Source organism: Perca flavescens, chromosome 7 (genome assembly GCF_004354835.1).
Source record: "Perca flavescens isolate YP-PL-M2 chromosome 7, PFLA_1.0, whole genome shotgun sequence".
NCBI classification, from domain to species: domain Eukaryota; kingdom Metazoa; phylum Chordata; class Actinopteri; order Perciformes; family Percidae; genus Perca; species Perca flavescens.
In genome coordinates, this window is record NC_041337.1 from 23,227,072 (window position 1) to 23,242,465 (window position 15,394).

The 15,394-nt window shown below is 41.1% G+C and overlaps 1 protein-coding gene across 2 annotated transcripts in view; it reads left to right on the top strand.

The window, feature by feature from the left end:
* kazna (kazrin, periplakin interacting protein a) overlaps positions 1-15,394 on the top strand; it is a 200,682-nt gene that overhangs the window by 139,299 nt on the left and 45,989 nt on the right. The window lies entirely within an intron of this gene.

Sequence of the window (15,394 nt, forward strand, 5' to 3'; positions counted from 1 at the left end):
TTTTGTGCAGTTTGTATTCTTTCAGTTTGGCCTCTTGTTGCATGCTTGGACCAGCAGGGCAGTGTGTAGCCTACAATAACAACACAGTGAGTAAATAATAGTCCTGGCTGAAAATGTTCCCACTATGTATTTAAATACCTAAATTGTATTTGTTAGAAGAATATATCTCAACTCAAGGTTTAAAATATATAACCAGTTGAAAACATAGTCGTAATTGCATTTATAAGCAATTTATTGACATTTTATCACATTGTATTTACATTGTATTCCATTTTTAACCATTTAAACGTATTTATAGACATTTAAGAAGTTAAAACTACATCCTGTGATTACTGACTTACCATTTTTTAACACTTAAAGGTGCATTCTGTAAGAATCAACCACAATTCAATGCTGTTAAACTAGGGGTAAATTAAAGTTTGTTTTTATGGTCAATTTGCACTCATGATTTTTGGTTGACTCTACTACAACCATATTATAATGTTCTGATGCAAATTCATCAGATAAATGTTTAAATTCAGTGAACTGAATCAGTAGTTTCCTAAATTCTTACAGTATTTCATGGCTTGCAGCTAATGAAGACAGTTTCATGGTTGTTATGGATACAGTTTAATGGTTCTTATGAGGACAATCTGAATTGCTATTGGTTTTACATTTAATGCATTCATACCTTCTCTAAACTGATGCTACAATATGGCTCTGTCAAAAGTAAATACTTTCATTCTCCATAGTCATCTGTGTTTACAATTGTGCTGTTAGTCAGTTGCATCACAAAAAACAGCGCGAGCGGGCACACGTGTCACTTGGCAGAGAAAGGAAAAAGAGATGCTGTCCGGATGATAAGCCAGTTGAGATTTTGTGTGTGTGTGTACCTCCTTGAGAACTGTAAGTCGTATAACTTATGTTGTCAGTTCATTTAAGCCTGGTCTTGCAAATTTAAAAGTGCAAAGTTAACTGGTTATTTCCATTGTTTGTATTCTTCACCTGCTAGCTAAATTGCAAGTGGCTGTTGATTCGATATAATAGCAATTGCTCAACGCCCTTGCTCACGTTTGTATTTTAGGTGCATTATTTACATGCTGAAGTAGTTACACTGCATTAAGATAATGTAATTAATAGTGGGTTTATTGTTATTTGCTACAGAATGCTTAGCCTATATGTCAAGATTAAAGTTGGCCCATATAGTAACTCAAAAATACAGTTCAGTCACTGATCATTGAATGTGAATAAATATATTTGTGTTGCAGCGAAGTGTGAGTTCCGTTTCATGGGGGGGGGGGTGTTCGGACCTGCCCACACTGCTAAAAAAAATCCTAAAGGAAACACTGGACTCTTATCTAACTGGGTGGTCAGACGTGTCTCAACATAAGCGTCGTCAGCTCTCCAGACAAACACAGTTACGGTTGTTTATCTGTAGTCTGTTTCCATGTTCCAGCCCTTTCATGACAAAAGCTTCTTTCCGGAAGTTGGAGTCTTGTAAAGAGGATTAAAGTAGTTAATGATGGCACCAGTACAAATGCATCTCTTGGATTGTGGATCCTGTAAGGCTGCCAACCCCAGTATGGATCTCTAGTGTCACGTAAAGAGCCCTCAGGGGCCCTTTCCTCATTAGAGTGTCCTGCTTAGGGGTCTGTTTGGCTGCCAGTTCTCTCTTCTCTCCTTTTAGCGTCTGTCGATGTTGTGATGATAACGAGAGTGCTTACAAGATTGTTTGGAAAAAAAGGGAACCCTGTTGCTGGCTTTTCGGTTACTGCGGTGCATTAGTTACATTCCACCACTGCAGATCAGTACCAGATAGGGTAACAGGTTTGTACATTTACTCAAGTACTGTCCTTTAGTACAATTCTGAGCTACTTGTATTTTACTTGAGTATATAAACTTAATTTCCGGAGGAAAATATTGTATAATAATATATAATATTATATAAGTCTTTACTATATTTACCTAGTTACTAGATACTTCTCAGTTCAAGATTGTATGTGTAAAACATTACGTTATCATAGATTAAACTACCCAACACTGTATGAAGTTGTAAAATGTGCATGTCATTGCATCTGCAGTAATAGTAAAGCAGCATCAAACCATCTTGATTGGGTTCAGGTCCGGTGACTGTGGAGGCCAGGTCATCTGGAGCAGCACTCCATTACTCTCCTTCTTGGTCAAATAGCCCTTACAGAGCCTGGAGGTGTGTTTGGGGTCATTGTCCTGTTGAAAAATAAATGATGGTCCAACTAAACGCAAACCGGATGGGATGGCATGTCGATGCAGGATGCAGGATGCTGTGGTAGCCATGCTGGTTCAGTATGCCTTCAATTTTGAATAAATCCCCAACAGTGTCACCAGCAAAGCACCCCCACACCATCACACCTCCTCCTCCATACTTCACGGTGGGAATCAGGCAAGTAGAATCCATCCTTTCACCTTTTCTGCGTCGCACAAAGACACGGCGGTTGGAACCAAAGATCTCAAATTTGGACTCATCAGACCAAAGCACAGATTTCCACTGGTATAATGTCCATTCCTTGTGTTTCTTGGCCCAAACAAATCTCTTCTGCTTGTTGCCTCTCCTTAGCAGTGGTTTCCTAGCAGCTACTTGACCATGAAGGCCTGATTCACGCAGTCTCCTCTTAACAGTTGTTGCAGAGATGTGTCTGCTGCTAGAACTCTGTGTGGCATTCATCTGGTCTCTAATCTGAGCTGCTGTTAACTTGCGTTTTCTGAGGCTGGTGACTCAAATGAACTTATCCTCAGCAGCAGAGGTGACTCTTGGTCTTCCTTTCCTGGGGCAGTCCTCATGTGAGCCAGTTTCATTGTAGAGCTTGATGGTTTTTGCGACTGCACTTGAGGACACATTCAAAGTTTTCACAATTTCCCGTACTGACTGACCTTCATTTGTTAAAGTAATGATGGCCACACGTTTCTCTTTACTTAGCTGATTGGTTCTTGCCATAATATGAATTCTAACCGTTGTCCAATAGGGCTGTCGGCTGTGTATCAACCTGACTTCTGTACATCACAACTGATGGTCCCAACCCCATTAATAAGGGAAAAAATTCCACTAATTAACCCTGAGAAGGCACACCTGTGAAGTGAAAACCATTTCAGGTGACTACCTCATGAAGCTCATTGAGAGAACACCAAGGGTTTGCAGTGCTATCAAAAAAGCAAAGGGTGGCTACTTTGAGGAATCTAAAATATAAGACATGTTTTCAGTTATTTCACACTTTTTTGTTAAGTACATAATTCCATATGTGTTCATTCATAGTTCTGATGCCTTCAGTGAGAATCTACAATGTAAATAGTTATGAAAATAAAGAAAACGCATTGAATGAGAAGGTGTGTCCAAACTTTTGGCCTGTACTATATATATGATAAATATAAAACACTGAATATAAAACTGCCTTTTATATAATGAGTCATTTTACTTTGGATATTTTAAGTATATTTTTCCCTTTCATTGTGGTATTAGTACTTTTACTTAAGTAAAAGATTTCAGTACTTCTTGCACTACTGCTGATCTGGAGTCAGCCTTTTTTGTATCCAACTGATGAAATTTCAGAACATGCTGAAAGATTTTTAGTTTGTGGGAGTCATTTGGATGTAAGTGGAGCAGATCATGCACTTGATAAGGTTAGTTATATGCATATTTCTGAATAAACATTTGTAAGTTTATGTTTGTGCACACGTACACACTGTCCTTCAGAACAATCCAGCTGGTGCATTGCTGTCGGTCTGTGGTCGTTTCCTGGGTGCTGTAAATGTGCAGACTCAGGAAAAACACTTATGCGCACACCAACAACCCCTGCAGTGGCCAAGGCCACGTATATCACCACAAGTTTCATCTGAACAAGAACGAGGAACTGAGGGGCTGTGCTATCAGCAAATTCATCTCAGGTCTGCAGTAAGAGAGAGACATAGAGACAAAAAAGGAAAGGGGAAACAAATGTAAGCAGTGAGCACTGTATCATTATGGAGGCAGGTGCAGCTTCTGCACATTAACTGGCAATGCTATCACTAGCTGGGTGAAGCTTGGCATGTGGGCTGGTTAAAATATGAAGGTCAGTGCAAAAAAGTCAAACAGGGCATCCAGAAAAAAATAGGCTTAGGAGGGAAGGACAGACAGAGAAGGACAGGGGGATGGGAATGTGAAGAGCGCTATGAAGAAGAGGTGAGAGATTGCCTAAGGACATAGTGTTGCCTGCGAATGTACTCTGATTAACAAGAGTTAGAGGGGAGGACAGAGAGAGACAGAAATGAGCAAAAGAACAATAAAGAAAGGGAGAATGTGAAGGTGTGGGTGTGGATGCATGGGTAGAGGGGTCTCTGCTGAGCACTTCCATTTTTCTCATGCGCTGACACTTTCCAAAACACCTGCCCCCACCAAAGCCCTCGTAGCCATTGGGAGGGTGGCACTTAAATTGCCTCCAGCAACAACATCCAGTTCTCTGTACTGTAATTTACACGCTTTAGAAATAGCTACTCAAAAATGCTCAGACACAATAGCTGAAGTTAGACTTTGCTTTTTTTAAATATGACTCATTATTTAGCTATGCCAGAATGCAATAACTGGATATTGTTTGTATTGTCATCTTCCAAATCACATTTTGAGTATTGACGTAATCCATTCTGACTGCTCATCTCTCTAATAAATCTGTTCGTGTGTGCGTGCGTGCGTGCGTCATTGAAATATCCCATTCACCTTGGTTTCCTGTGTACCCAATGAACTTAGAACTTATTAAACTGTGACTCTTCAGTGTCTACCCTTCACACTAAAGGTCTAGCTTAAATTCACTCGGAGCATTTCGCTAAGAGGAAACTCAATAAAAAGGCATTTCTACCCTTCACAATAAAAGCCCAGCTTAAATTTACTCAGAACATTTACTAGATATCAAACAAAAGCCAGACACTATATCGTATTAAGTTGCTGTGAGCTGTGAAATTCACCACTTCTATGTGCACAGCAGCAGAAGATAACTTCATCTCAGAGCTGACTGGGCAAAGAAAGCCGCCATGAGTCCATAAGGCAAATGTCTGCGATAACTGCACATTTTAATAGTGACATTTTGTGAGTAAATTCTGCAACATTCTCTGTCAGGTAAATGTAGTAGTACAATGTTTTCCTCTGAAGTAGGAGTACGCAGTACATCAGTAGTAGGCTATACTGTGAGGTTGCATATTATATGCTTTTGGGTCCTTCTGTAGGCTAAGTAATTTTGGGGTACAATGGTTCTGGAGAAAGCTACAAGCAGCAATACCACAGGCCAAAAAATTGGCCCGTTCCAAACAGCCATAATTTGAACGGGCACTGTACTAGTACAAACAAAGAAAAGAAGAGGAAGAGTAATACAGATTTGAGATCACAGTGGACATTGTCATCATAAACATCTAATTGGAGATTAACACTGTGGATCCACACACATGATCTCATGAAATCTCAGGAGATCTCAATTGTGCTGCAACAATCATCAGGGTTTTTTCTGTGTGCTGGTGTGCCTCTATCTTCTGGCCTTTTCATTAAAGACCTCTGAAAGGTTGAAATTGACAAAAGGAGCGGAGCAGCAGTCTGATTAACAGCCGTCACTTTCACTTTCATACCGCTTCATTAAAGAAGACCGCTGACAAGTGTAACTCAAAGGTCATAAAGTCAAAAAGTGAACATTTTAAGTGTGCCAGATTTTTAGACTTAATTTGAGCAATTGTCAATGGAAACATAAATTCCTCTCTTCCTCCTCTGAGCCTTTTCCAAATGCTCCTACTGTTTTCTTCTTCTCTCTTATTTCCTTAGAATCCATTTAGAGTTGGGTTGCACCATTGAAATTTATACAGTATAAATATATTTTCAAAGTGTTAGGCCTTGCCACACACTACATTCTGTTCCAAATTTAGATCTGGAGTTGTGCTGTTCAATTAATCAATCAAGGCTTTTGTTTACATACTCTAGCAGCTTTCATACTGGCAGCACGGTGGCCCAGTGGTTAGTGCTGTGGCCTCACAGCAAGAAGGTTCTGGGTTCAAATCCTTTCTGTGTGGAGTTTGCATGTTTTCCCTGTGTCTGCGTGGGTTTTCTCTGGGTTCTCCGGTTTCCCCCCCACTAAAAATATGTTCCCCTCCCTAACTAACTGATGTGTGGTGAGCGTTCTGGCGTTTGGTGTCATAAGGCATTGTATGGCTGCCGTGCATCACCCAGGTGGGTGCTACACATTAGTGGTGTTAGAGAGCAGTCCCCACCCCCACTCCCCCCAAATGCGCTTTGAGTGTCTATGATAAAGCGCTATATAAATGTAATAAATAATACTAAAAATGCAGAAAAATAGAACATGTCGAAGCACAGGTGAATCCAGCACAACGCTACATGTCTTCATTAATTTTATTACAGTGATGGTTGCTAAGCAATGTGCCCACTTCAAAGCTGAATGCGTGTGATGTGTACTATCAATGCATCCAAAATTGCCAGGTCTCAGACTGTCTGAAATTCTTGTTGTTGGCATGTCACTCTCTCTCTAGTAAATGGACCAGAAACAGCAAATGTGCATTCAGTGACCTTTGTCTAATAGCTCAGCAAGCCTTCAATCTGCTGGTGATAGTATCACCAAGTCACACCAAATGTATTTTGAAGCACACAAGGGAGGTCAAAAATGTAAATAAAAACTACATATTTATGTGTACTTTATTAAAATGTACGCAATACCCTGTGAGTATACATGTTGTACTTTCAAACATATTATATTAAAATTAAATTGAAACTTCTTGGCTATACCCTATGTGTTTTACATTGTCTTTAAGATATGGTTCAATATATGTTTTACGTTAAATGTATAAACATGAATATATGAATGGTACAATAAAAGACTTCAAGTTTATTTCTTGTTGTCTTTGTACTTTGGATATATTTTTCATGCAGTGCAGTTTTAGTTACATTTAATTGTTAGTGTTTATATTTAAAAATGTTCCATCAAACCCAGAAATTTAAACCTTTTATTTTATTAACCCCTTACTGATCTGCATAACCCAACCTAAACCCAATAACTTACTGTTGGACACCTGTGGTTAAGGAAGTAGGAGGGCTTCTTAAGACTTGGTTCCATGTCAAGTTTGTGCTGGTCATAAAGTTAAGAAGTAGTCATGGATTAAAAGTGACCAAGAAATAATGATTGTTGATCCAAGCCAAAATAACCTTACTTTACATGGTGTCTCTGATGAGTTTAGACATTCAGAATATACAGTGGGGGAAATAAGTATTTGACCCCTTGCTGATTTTGCAGGTTTGCCCACTTACAAAGAATGCAAAAATCTACAATTTTAATCATATGTACATTCTAACAGTGAAAGACAGAATCCCAAAGAAAATTCCAGAAAATCACATCATATGAATTTATTAAAATTGATAACCATCTGATGAGGAAAAACAAGTATTTGACCCCCTGGACAAACAGCAAGTATTCTGGCTCCTACAAGCCAGTTAGTCTTTCTTTAAGACACAGCCCCAATCCGAACCAATTATCTACATCAAATACACCTGCCTCACCTCGTTACCTGTATAAAAGACACCTGTCAACACCCAAACAACCAGCATCCAACATCCCCACCATGGGCAAGACCAAAGAGCTTTCTACGGACATCAGGGACTAGATTGTTGATCTGCACAAGGCTGGGATGGGCTACAAGAGAATCGGAAAGCAACTTGGAGAGAAAAGATCAACTGTCAGTGCAGTTATCAGGAAATGGAAGAAGCACCACACCACCGCCAACCTCCCTCGGTCTGGGCCTCCACACAAGATCTTGCCTCGTGGGGTGTCCCTGATCATGCGAACGGTGAGGAATCATCCCAAAACCACAAGGGGGGAACTGATGAATCAACTGAAGGCAGCTGGGACCACAGTTACAAAAGATACGGTTGGTAACACACTACGCCGTCATGGATTGAAATCCTGCAGCGCACGCAAGGTCCCCCTGCTCAAGAAGAAACATGTACAGGCCCGCATGAAGTTCGCCATTCACCACCTGGACGACTCAGAAGAGGCCTGGAAGAAGGTGATGTGGTCAGATGAGACCAAAATAGAACTTTTTGGCCTCAACTCAACTCGTCGTGTTAGGAGGGCAAAGAACACCGAGTACAACCCAAAGAACACCATCCCCACCGTCAAGCATGGTGGTGGCAACATCATGCTTTGGGGGTGCTTTTCAGCCAAGGGGACGGGACAACTCCATCGTATTGAGGGGAGGATGGACGGGGCCATGTATCGTGGAATTCTGGACCGACATCTCCTTCCCTCAGTGAGAGAGCTGAAGATGGGTCGAGGATGGGTGTTTCAGCACGATAACGACCCTAAGCATACCGCCAAAGCAACAAAAGAGTGGCTGAAGAAGAAGCACATCAAGGTTCTGGAGTGGCCTAGCCAGTCTCCAGACCTGAATCCGATTGAAAATCTTTGGAGGGAGCTTAAAATTTGAGTTGCCAGGTGACAACCTCGGAACCTGAATGATTTGGAGGCTGTCTGCAGGGAGGAGTGGGCCAACATCCCTGCCGAAATGTGCACAAACCTTGTCACCAACTATAAAAACCGTTTGACATCTGTGCTGGCCAATAATGGCTTTTGTACAAAATATTAACATGCTGTTTGTCCAGGGGGTCAAATACTTGTTTTTCCTCATCAGATGGTTATCAATTTTAATAAATTCATATGATGTGATTTTCTGGAATTTTCTTTGGGATTCTGTCTTTCACTGTTAGAATGTACATATGATTAAAATTGTAGATTTTTGCATTCTTTGTAAGTGGGCAAACCTGCAAAATCAGCAAGGGGTCAAATACTTATTTCCCCCACTGTATAGGATGCTCTATGCTGCTGTTGCTTTTAATCAGTGCACTAAACAGTTTTTACAGTACATCACTTTTCCAAAATACAACACTCTGGATGAAACATTTCTCTATATTCTCTGTTGTGTTTTGCCATTCCAACGTTTTCACTTACACCTTGTTAAGTTTTAGATTTACACCCAGGCACCAAGGTGTTACTAGAGGTGTATTTTCTATTGCTGAATTCCACCTTGGAGTCTGACACAAGGCGAACAGCCAACTGGTACAACCAGTCACCGGTTGTAATACCTTCTGCCTGCCCTTCAAATGGCTGTTAAAAAGGCCCACGAGCAGCTAATTTGAGCTGGCGTCTGGTGGTAGTGAATTGGCAGCGGAGGCGATGGTGGAAAGGGATGGTGGCTGTCGGAGCTGCCAGATCTGGAAGAGAGCTGAGTGGCACCTGGTGGCTGCCAGTTTCTTTTCACTGATTACTGAACATGAAGGTTGGAAGGTGGGAGAATAGAGAGGCAAATAAAAATTTGTACTTACAAGTATGTGAGATCTGTACTTAAATAAAGTATTTGAGTAAATGCACTTAGTTACTTTCCACCACTAGTCTCCACTAACGCACCCAGGCCAATGCTACCCCTTTGTTTTTTGTTTTTTATGCAGTGCTATTTTTGTTCTAAACTGCCTGATTCCACGATAGAAATAATATGAACTTCAAGACTTTGCCTTTGACAGCTGAACACATTGGCTTGTTGCTAAAAATGCAACGGTCATGAAAATTCAAGCAACAGTGAACATTACAGCAGTTTTCTGCTGTATGTGATCCAGACATGATTGACCCTTGACAGTGTTGTACAATTACTTGGACTGCCATTACCACTACGTGACTGCAACATTTCCCTCCTTCCATTTTTTTGTGGTGTAAGAGGTAACAATAAATTCCTTTACAGACCATTCTTCTTTTCTACTCTGTCATCTTCACAGTTAACTGGCTATCATTTTTTCTCTCTCTGCTAGTTCACACGTTGTGACTCTGATCTTTTATAAGGGGTGGTTTTAATGTTTTGCCGGGCAAGCTGTAGTCAGTGTTGGAATAATCATGGAAACGGGAAAACAGGAAAGTGTGAATTGATGAGGAGAGGGTGTCCATTAACATGTGCATTGTGTGTTGTAACAAAGGTGCTGAAGACAGGCATTAAAAAGATGGACACCAATGTGTTCACAAGCCACAGAAAAGAGCTGCAGTGATTAAAAAGGTTGACCATCCATGCACACACAAACACACATAAGTTGAATTCATTTCTAATCTTTCTCTCACTGTCTCTGTTGTGCTCTTATCTCTTTGTCACATAAACAATGAAAGGTTGACGTCTTCTTGGCAGTGCGCTTGGTGCTGCTGTCCTTTTAAAGGGAATTGTGTTAACTGTCTGCAGAGAAAGAGAGATTGTCTCCTTCAATTGATTTTCATTTAGGGGATAGTGCTCTCAGCTCATCACCACCAGGCATCCCAGAACTTAGAAACACGTGTGTGTGCTTGTGTGTGCATCATACAAGGTGAGCGTCAGCAATTTCACTGAAACTGCTTCTTACACGCACGTTTTTTTTGTTGTTTTTGTTTTACAATATCATCATGCATTCTAAGCCATGCATGTCACAAAAAGCTAATTTCCTGTCCCTGTAGTGTGAATGATGTTGCCTTAATGTAGTGTAAATAGCCATCACGTGCCAAGTACATTCTTTTAATTAGGAAACCCAACAGACCCGCTGATTAGCACTTCGTCTTCATAAGTGTCTGCGACTGAGCTGCAGCTGGACCACTTCCTACCTACCTTACACTCCAGCTAGCATGTCCCAACAGGTTTTGAGCACGAATAGCATAATTAATATGATGTAGTATGCCATCCGAGCAAGCAAAGATAGTTTGTTAATGTGGTCTAATGTACTTTGCTTGTAAGTTACTGTATTTGTTTAATATGCAAGCTTTTACTTTTCCACAGTTGGGAACTTGGTAGCCCACAATGGTAGCATGAACTCGTTTTAGATGGCAAACCCCCTTTGTCCCAAAAATGACCTTCTTCCGGGAACTGCCCTGCAATCATTTCTCATCCACTCCAGCAGACAGTTTGACCCGCAGAATTTCTTTAAATAACTTTACATCCCACAGCGTTACATGATAAATGACATGATTATGTTTTTTCTCAGATTCTCTTTCTGAGTTTCTTTTCTCTACAATGGGGAAATTAATGAGTCATCTCTCATCCTTGGATTTGTAATCTTAAGCCATTGGGTACTAGGAAGAGGCACACGATGTGCTTTAAAGCCAATTTAACTACTGCAGCCTTCCTATTCACTGGCATTAAAAGGTTTGTTACTGTTTAATGAAACGGCCTTGTGACTGTAAGAGGAAAATAAGGTCCAACAAAAACCAATGACTTGATTCCAGTGGTGTAGTACAAAATAGCTCAGCAGCTCTCTCCCTGCTATCTGCTGAGCATCCCGTGTGTTATCGTGAAGTGAAATCATCATATACTCACATGCACCCACATGTTCACAACATAAACCCTCACAGTCATCTTGAGCCTGTCCCCTTTAGCTTTTAATCTGCTGCGGATTGGTTGTGCTGCAGACCTGCATGGGCAACAAACACCTCTTTGAGTAGACAGTATACAATTGCCTCAATTTGTCCAATATGCATGGACACAATAGACCTGAAGAGATTTTTTTTTTTTTTAGCTGCTTTATTGTCTCGGAGAGAGGGATGATACGTTGAATGATTATCAACTCTGCAGAGAATCCAATCAAGATTTCTGGTAGCCTAGAAATCTAGACGCACCCTATCGGCAGCAGAATTATTTTGCATCCAGGGGGGTCTAGGCACTCTCCATTGACTTGCGAGCTGGAAAAACCAAAATCTGGTCAGGCCAATCACATCGTGTATAGAGTTGGTGGGGGGGCTTATGGCTGCTGCTGCTGGGAACAGCAGTCTTCTGGAAGACTTGGAGTTACGCTTTTCTTTGAGAAAAGAACAAAGAACGGCACAGAAATCATTCTTAAAAAAGGAAGATGTGTTCGGAGTTTTGACGACCGGATACGGCAAAAGTTTAATCTATCAACTAGCTTCTCTTCCTTCTTCGTTGCTCTGCCTTGTTGTAGCGCTATCCTATTGCGTGCAGAGGGAATTTGAAAGACAACCATTTATCCCGCCCCTCGGATTGAGCCCTGTCTACGGTGAGTTCCCAGACCCTACATCTTGATGTGGGTCTGGCTTGTCAGGCTAGGTTTCTGGCATAGTTATTGATTGATTGATTTTGACATAATAGCAATTGGCATCACAGACACATTTGTACTGAAGTGTACTCATGGCCTTTTGATACCAACATCAGCTAAAAATAAAACGATAAAAACGGCATCAATTTAGAATTATTTATTAAATATACTTGTCCATAGAAGAAGCTTTTCTGGTCAGTGGGACGTTATAGAGGCTACAATGAGCCGTGTAGTTAAGCATAGTTCATTATTATTTATTGTTGATGAATTAAAATTCAATTTACATTTAAGACCACTGTTTTCTACACTCTTATGAAAGCAAGTTCTAAAAGAATATTTGTGTAAGGTTGAGTCTAAAATGCCTGGTTGATTAATAGTGCTTGAGTGAATTTGGACTCAGCACAGGCCACCAGGAGGCTCCTGTAACAAGTGTGGGTGGACTCATTTAATTTTTTGCAGCAGCACAGTGGCTGTGTGGCCCACATCAATTTATTTAATGTAAGATAAGACAAGAAAACTTTATTGTACGTTACATTACATGGAATGGAAATTTTTTCGTTTGGCATTCAACACAGTGTAAAACATACAGTAAAGGCCAGCTAAAATACATTTCCAAAGCTAGTCTGCCTCGCCGGCGATCACCACAACCTGGAGCGGGAGATCAACGGGCGGATTAATGCAGTGTCTGCAGTAAAGCAGAAAGAAACCAGCTGGGGTGGTTTGGGCATCTGGTAAGTGCCTGTGCGCCTTCCATTGGAGGTCTTCCAGGCACATCCAGCTGGGAGAAGACCCCAGAGTAGACCCAGTACTCGCTAGAGGGATTATATATCTTACCTGACCTGGGAATGCATTGAGATCCCCCAGGAGGAGCCAGAATCTGGGGAGAGGGACGTCCGGGCTACTTACTTGACCGGTTGCCACCGTGACCTGAACCCGGATCAAGCGGATGGCGATGGATGGACATTTTCTTTACTGTGTCTCTGTTTAGGATGACCACAGCAGAGTACACAAATTACATTTTGTACCCATTTTTCCTAGCTAGTGGGACCTTGAGTCTCCTGCCAGATGGCAATAGCTGGGATGACTAGTGAAAGGGGGTGGGTGGGGTCATGATAGACCTGGGTTGCCTTTTTTGTTATGGACTATAGTATAGGCTCTGAAGTAGCAATTGTTTATTTCCAGTGATCTTGCTAGCCTGGTTAACCACATAGGTCAGCTTGTTGCTGTGTCTACCTGAGGGGTTCCCATACCAGGATATAATGTTATAGCTGCCAATAGTCTGAGTGAGTGACCTGAAGTAACTTCTCAGTCTCATAAGGAGAGAGAGCCGCTGCCTTGCCTTTTGGTAGATGTGGTCTGCATTGGTCTAAAAGTGAGTTTACTGTAAATGATTGTTCCCAGATATTTAAAGGGAGTGACCTGTTCCACATCCTACTCCCATCCTCCCTCCCAGACACAGATCCTTGGTCTTGACATTTAAGCCAAGGAAGCTGCCGTTGAACAAAGGGGTAAGGTGACCCATGTGCTCAGGGATTAAAGTTCTCTGTCGCTACGACGGATTTCCGTCAATTTGATTTTAGAAATGCCATATCTGAGATCGATGCAGATCCGATGACAAAAAAAATGGGTGGTGAATAACATTCACAAAGTTACACATTTCGTTTACAAAGGTCTTAAATTATGTCTTGTCCTTTCATAGGATGAAATAATTACCGTAACGTACTAAATAAATACTTTTTTTTGTGTGTGTGTGTGTGTGTGTGTGTGTGTGTGTGTGTGTGTGTGTGTGTAAAAACTAATAAGGTGCGATTGCAAAAGGGGTGCTATCTCTATAAGTAGATGTTAACAGCTTATGACTTGGCCTGAAAAAAAAGTTCAGTCAAAAGATTTGTTTTCAAATTTGTTTTTTAATCCCTGTGTGCTGAGCGTAGAAAGGGCTGTTGGATACTGTACAGAGACTGCTGCTTTATTTGAAATTATTACAAGCATTAAAGGGAAATAACTTCAATATACTGTAAAAATCATTGTTTGATGAGTCTTTTAAATTTGCTGTGTTGCCTTTTTATGACTTATTCTGTATGTGTCACAGGGATTAAATTTGTGTTCTGACTCATTCTGCTTAGTTGAAGAGTTGTTATCTTTGTCCTTGTAGGCAGATTAATAAGGCTTAGTTAATGCATATAGGCTTATCACCTTTGTTTAAAAGTAGGGTTTCTTCTGTATGACTACTCGCACCTGATCATTAATCCCTCATTCACCTACCTGCCTCGGACTACATGTCACTGCAGAGGTGGTTGAATAAAACAAGCATTGTGTGAACAAGTTGTGCACCTGTGTCTGCACTGATATACACTATATATGCAGACTAGTTTCATTTTTTTTTTTTATGAAACTAAAATGTAGAAGGCTTTAAAAGATAACTTTTGCAATGAAATGTAAACATATCAAGTTTATTACAATTTAAAAGTGAGCTGTATTTTAATCCACTGGATGATGACAATATCCTGTGTGTATCCCATGGTTGTAGTTCTAAATCCACCCATTATTGTGGTGCTTTGACTTACTTTACTCTTTATGACTCCCTCACACGGTAGTTTGTTCCAGTTACTCAAAATATGAACTGATGGCCTTGAAAGAAAAGACACAAAGACATCAATCTCAAAACTTTTTTAATTCACTGATCATAAATGCAGGCAAAAATAAGACCAAACATCACAGTGTTTTTCTTTGGCAAGTGTTCCCCGTTGCAGTGGTCATTCATTCATGCCACAGGTTTTGTTTTAAAGGCAAGGTTACTGAGACCCTCAGGCAAGTCAACAGCAGGGAGACCTGTTGCTGTGCTGCCTGCCGGTGTTAGACTACACACTCACTCACCTGCCTGCAAGCCTACACCTAGGCTGGGCTCCTCCCCTAATCTGTGTGTGTATATGTGCATGTGTGTGTTTGAGCAATGTGGGAAAATCATAGTGACAGCTCCGCTGAGCTCCTCCTCCTTACCTAGTAAACCATTTGAGTTAAGGGGGAGGGGCTGAGTGTACTGTATCACTGAAGCCGTGGGAGTCGCCTTGAACAGGTACACTCGGAGAGGGAAAGACACAGTGGCAGCTCCTGGATGTATTTCCTGGTGTCAAGTGAGCTTGATTTTAGTGGGAAACATTTTAAAATGGATGTGGTTTGAGTAAGAACTGCTTGAGAAAGGAGGATTTTTGGAGTTTGTCTTCTTGTCTGTCCTGAAAGTCTCCAGCACACACTCCCTGGAACCCTGGACTCCTCTGGAAAACTCCTCTCGGAGGAGGGGTTGAAGTCCGACGGGGAGCAGGG